Raw genomic sequence first — 6,032 nt, forward strand, 5'->3', positions numbered from 1 at the left:
AGTGATTCTCCTGCCTCAGCCTCCCAAGTAGCTGGGGTTACAGGCACCCACCACCACGCCCAGATAATTTCTGTATTTTTAGTAGAGATGGGGTTTCACCATGTTGGTCAGGCTGGTCTCAAACTCCTGACCTCGTGATCCACCCGCCTTGGCCTCCCAAAGTGCTGGGATTACAAGCATGATTACTCCACCGTGCCTGGCCATTTCTCTATTTTCTTTTCTTTCTCTCTTTCTTTCTTTCTCTCCTCTCTGTCTTCTTCTTCCTCTTTTTTTTTGACAGGGTCTCACTCTGTCACCCAGGCTGGAGTGCAGTGGTGCGACCTCGGCTCACTTTAACCTCTGCCTCCCAGGCTCCAGCAATCCTTCCAGGTAGCTGGGACTACAGGTGTATGCCACAACACCTGGCTAATTTATTTATTTATGTATATGTATATTTTTTGTAGAGGTGGGGATTTTCTCATGTTGCTCAGGATAGCCTCGAACTCCTGAGTTCAAGCAATCCACCCACCCGAACCTCCCCAAGTGTTGGGGTTACAGGCGTGAGCCACTGCACCCGGTCTCGCACACATTTTCATTAGGTGCCCTCTGATGTCAGCATCTGGTTGAAGGTTTAATGGTTTAGAGTGCGCGCAGAGTGGGGTGGGAACTTGTGTGTCTCACCCCCGCCCCACCCCACTTGGGTTTCCCTGCAGTTTCCACCAGAGTCATGAGCAGAACCTAAAACAAATGGGTTTAGAAGTAACTTTAGCCTCTTTGGCTACTTCTGGTGCTCACCGAATCCAGAAAAATGTTCTTTTTTAATGTCCTGTTATTTTGCACAAACGATTTCCTGCTTAGAGTGAGTAGCAAAACCTCTGGCTTTTAACTCTGCCAAAGACCTACTTGAAGTCAATCTGCACTTTTTTTAATTTTTAGGCGCAGCAAGGTCTTATCTCATTCTATCTGCATTTTATAACAATCCCACATTTTGTCTCTACTTTCCTCAAGCATTCTAACCCTTCCGTGCCCTCGCTGCCAGCCACCCACTCAAGGGAACTTCACGCACTCAAGAGCGACAGGGGCTGGACAGAAGAACCTGGCAGCTGTCCAAAGCCTTCAGTGCGTAATTTCCCACCAAGAGCAAGAAGGACAAGGCTTCTTCCCTGCGGCCTCCTCTTGCCAATCCTCACCGGATTCTTAGTTCCTGCCTCAGTGTTATTTTCTCCAAGCAACACAGCAAGTGAGGCCCGATGGGTCTGGAAGGCTTACAGGGCCCAAAGGGGCAATGACGGTGGGCTTCAGAGCTGTGGTTGAGAGTCCAGAGGATTTCAGCCTGGATTTCACACACCATCCTCATCATGAGGAAGGAAGCAGCTCCCATATGGGAGCTGGGAGGTGGGCTGGCTGCCGAAAGCACCAGGTTCACCTCCTGAGGGTTCACATTCGTGAAAAAGTTTCTCCTTCCCACTAACTGGATCCTATTTGACCTGGTTTGAGTCATGTGTTCATCCCTGGGCCAATCACTATTGCCTGATGGAAGGATTCTGATAGGCCACATCCAAGTCACATGATCATGTTGAGTCATGTGCTCATCTCTGGACCAATCACTGTGACCTGGTGGGCAGATTCTAATAAGCCAGGCCCAAGTCACATGATCATCTGCCTGATTGTGGGGGCAGGAAGTCAGGATTGTAGTTACAAAAAGAAGGGGAATGAGTCTCCCAGAAACAAGAATCGGGCTTTCTCTACGTATATCTACTCAAAAACAGCAACAGCAAACAAAAAATTAGAAAGAAGGTTGAAGACAAACACTAGGAGCATAAAAGTCTCTCCTGCTGTCTAGACAGATGCGTCATTAGGATCGACCTCTACATACCATTTTGTAACTTGCTATTTTTACTTATTTGTTGAGGACTTAGTATATACAATGCTCTAATAAAGTTCAGCACAGAGGATGCACAGGAAGACTGGGAAAAAAGGTAAGTGCAGCTAGGTGCAGTAGTTCACACCTATAATCCCAGCACTTTGGGAGGGTGAGGCAGGAGGGTCGCTTGAGGCCATGAGTTCAAGGCCGGCCTGGGCAACATAAGAAGATGCCTGTCTCTAAAACACTAAAATAAAATAAATTAGCCAGTGTGGTGGCACACGACTATAGTTCCAGTTACTCAGGAAGGTGAGGCGGGAGGATCACTTGAGCCCAGGAGTTCCATGCTGCAGTGAGCTATGGTCATGACAGAGCAAGACTGTGAGTCTTTAAAAAAAAAAAAGTAAACACCTTTTTTAAGCTTTTAATATAAATGACCAAACTGTACCCAGAGGGATTTCATCTTTGTATACCCACTCACGGTGCCTAGACTTCCCTACCCACTGGCCTCAGCACAGCCGTGGAACCATCCTCTCACAGAAGACAACGCTCAGAGATCTCTTTCCAGGAAGGCCTTTTCAGGAGGCCTCAACCTCCAATTCCAGTCTCTGAGGCTTAAAAATGGAAAAGACTGGAAAATGTCCATCTTAGACCCTTTCACCCCCTTATTGGAGGCCCTGTGCCCCCTCTGATGTCCTTCTCTCCTGTTCCCCTTCAGGTGTTGGCCAGAGATAGCTTAAAGCAAGAACTGTTCAGGACCATTTACGGTTTTTAATATCAGAGCTTGGGAAGACTTACTGGTGGAATTTCAGGCATCAGGACCCACAGTGGAGGAAATCCTATAATTTGATGTCAGGCTGACTTGGGTTTCATCCCCAGCCTTACCACTTATTAAGTGTGTAGCTTTGGGCAAAATACTGAACGGATCCTCCAGTTATTTTGAGGATAAACTTGAAAGTACTGCTATATTTTAAATACCCATCAAGCGATCTGGTTTAAAGTCAGCACCCGGTAAATGTATTGTTGCACTGTGACTTGCTTTGCTGTTTGACCTTTGCCAAATCCCCGTGTCTCTGGACAATGAGGGTTGAATGAGATGTTCCACCTGTTCTGAGAGCCTGGGATTTCTGAGTGCAGGATGTGTTAGAAGTCCAGTGCAGAGAGGCGTGGTGTGTGTGCATGCATGCACCTGTATGCCTGTGTTTGGTGTGGGAGCATGAATATATATGTGTCCCTTGGCACTAGGTGAAGATGTTACCCTTGGAACCCCAAACGCCATGGAGGCAGAGAGCTTTCCAGCTTCCTGCCACCATGTCAGGGTGGCAATCACTTGAAAGTTTTGGAAAACCTGAGAGGCTGGCAGGGAGATGGATCCGTAGGAGACCAAAGTTGGGTTGCCAGGGAGTCACCTCCACTCCTTCCCCAGGATGCTTGAAAGAAATAAGGGGGCTAAGTGGGTTTGGCCTGGCTCCTCCGCAACTCTGTATCTGTGCACTGCGGGCTCAGCTCCTCCTGCAGTGTGCTGGCTGGTGGCCAGGCCTCATTTTCAATGTTCACAGCTAAATTGGATCCAGATGTTGCTGAGGAATCTGATGTTAAACAAATGCATTCCCTGGACAGCCGTCATTTCTACTGCAGAAGGGCAGGAAGCCTCAGACCCCTGAGCCTGGGCAAAGGTGTTGTAGGGGCCCGAGGCTGATGGGATCTCTGGTTGTTTCTTCTGTGGGGCAGTAGGGTGTTCCCTCGCTGGCCTAACTTATGGCCAGATTATCATGTTCATGAAATATCTGGTCAAATGATGGGCTGGGCCTCTTTCAAAGGTACATGAATCCCACCTCTCCATCTTGGGAGCTGCCTCCAGACCAGCTTGATTTCTTGTGTGCTTTCCTTAACTTGAACTTGTCCTTTCATCAGGCTTGCAAGGGTCCGGCTGCATGGAGCCACTGGTGGGACGTGTCGAGGGAGTCCAGGAGCTGAACATGGATGCTCTATTGCCCTCCTATGTTTTGAAATCTACTGAATGTCACAGACAGTCTTCTCTCTCTTCCTTCCAGGGGTACGGTGTGCCAGACATTCAAAGACAGCACTTGGGAGATCTTCATAGCAGCCCTCAAAGTAGGTTTTAGCCTCTGCTCAGAGTAACTGTTAAATAACTCCACGCAGGTTACAACAGCAGAGGCTTGTGGAGCCACAATTGAAGTTGAGGTCTGACTGACATTGAGAGAGTGTTTTCTCCCTCTTCCATGGTGTATTCGTCAAGCACTGGACCTGACACCAGGGGACACAGATGAACCAGAAACCCTGCCCTGGGGAAGCTGGTGGGGCAGGGAGGAGTCAATAACAACTGAGACAGAGTCAAGCGAAAGGTGGGCTGAAGCAGGGCTGGAAATGACTTCAGTGGAGTGCAGGGGAGGAAGAGACACAGCTGCAGAGAGGTGCTGACTGAGGCAGGGAGAGGCTGTTACGGAGGAGGACAACCCTCGGGGAGGGTGGCTCTCTAAAGGAGCAGGACATGGAGACTAAATGCAATGTGGGATCCCAGGTTGACTCTTGAATTAAAAATAATAATAATTTTTTAAAAAGCTACAGGTTGGGTGCAGTGGCTCACGCCTGTAATCCCAGCACTTTGGGAGGCTGAGACTGGTAGATTGCTTGAGCTCAGGGGTTTGAGACCAGACTGGGCAACATGGTGAAACCCTGGCTCTACCCACAGTACAAAAACTTAGCCGGGTGTGGTGGCGCACATCTGTGGTCCCAGCTACTTGGGAGGCTACTTGGGATCGCTTGAGCTCAGTGGGTGGAGGTTGCAGTGAGCTGAGATCGCACCACAGCACTCCAGTCTGGTGACAAGAGTGAAACTGTCTCAAAAAAAGAAAAAAAATTACGAAAGGCCTTACTAAGGTGATTGATAAAATTTAAATATGTAGTCTATTTTAGATAATAATAGAGTGTCAATATAAAATCTCCTTAATTATATTTAAATTGTGGTTAAAATTACAAAATTAAAATACAAAAATACTAAAAATACAAAAAGTAGCCGAGCACGGTGGTACATGTCTGTAGTCCCAGCTACTTGGGAGGCTGAGGCATGAGAATGCTTGAACCCAGGAGGCGGGGGTTGCAGTGAGCCAAGATTGTACCACTGCACTGCAGCCTGGGGAACAGAGTGAGACTCTGTCTCAAAACAACAACAAAAAGAGCCTATGCATTGACATACAGCCAAGTGGTAACATATCAACAACTGATGAACTTAGATGAAAGATATAAGGGTATCTTATACAGATACAGGAAAGAAAAGAAGAAATAGCAGAAAAAGAAATCAGTAAAGGAGAAGTGGGAGATGGCAGAAGGGCAGGGTCCTGGCAGCCCAGAGAAGGTGGGTGAGTCCAGGAACTCAGCACAGGCTGTGGAAGGCAGGGGTGGAGAGGTAGGGTGCAGAACAGTGGGAAGGCCACTGCCAGCCTTGGAGTGCAGGAAAGCACAGGGAAGGTAGGAGGAGGAGGGAGTCATTGTTTAAAGATTTCTCCAGTAATGTGATGGAGGCTAGGGGCACAGTAGGGGTGAGCAAAGGCCTCCTTAGGATGGGAGCATCCTGAGCCCTTTTCTAGGAAGAACAGAAAGGGCTGACAGAGAGAGTTGATAAAGAATTAAGGACACTGGGCGCGGTGGCTCACGCCTGTAATCCCAGCACTTTGGGAGGCCGAGGCGGGTGGATCATGAGGTCGGGAGTTCAAAACCAGCCTGACTAACACGGTGAAACCCTGCCTCTACTAAAAATACAAAAATTAGTCAAGTGTGGTGGCACATGCCTGTAACCCCAGCTACTTGGGAGGCTGAAGCAGAAGAATCGCTTCAACCCGGGAGGTGGAAGTTGCAGTGAGCTGAGATTGCACCACTGCACTCCAGCCTGCAGATGGAGAGCAAGACTCCATCTCAAAAAAAAAAAAAAAAATTAAGAGAGCCTGTGTTTTATTTCCCTATTTTCTTAGCTCTTGAGACCCAGTGTGGCATCATCTGCCTGGCTTTCTCCTTCATGGCAATGTGGGCTCTGTGAAGGCAGTAATTCTTCACTCCTTTTCTTTCTCTTCATGGCTTTGTCCCCAGCATATGGCAGGGCTCTGTAAGTATTTTTGAATTAATGAGTGACAAGGTGTGTCTTAGTTTTCTGGGGTGGCTGTAGTAGAGGACC

Source organism: Piliocolobus tephrosceles, chromosome 17 (genome assembly GCF_002776525.5).
Source record: "Piliocolobus tephrosceles isolate RC106 chromosome 17, ASM277652v3, whole genome shotgun sequence".
NCBI classification, from domain to species: Eukaryota; Metazoa; Chordata; class Mammalia; order Primates; family Cercopithecidae; genus Piliocolobus; species Piliocolobus tephrosceles.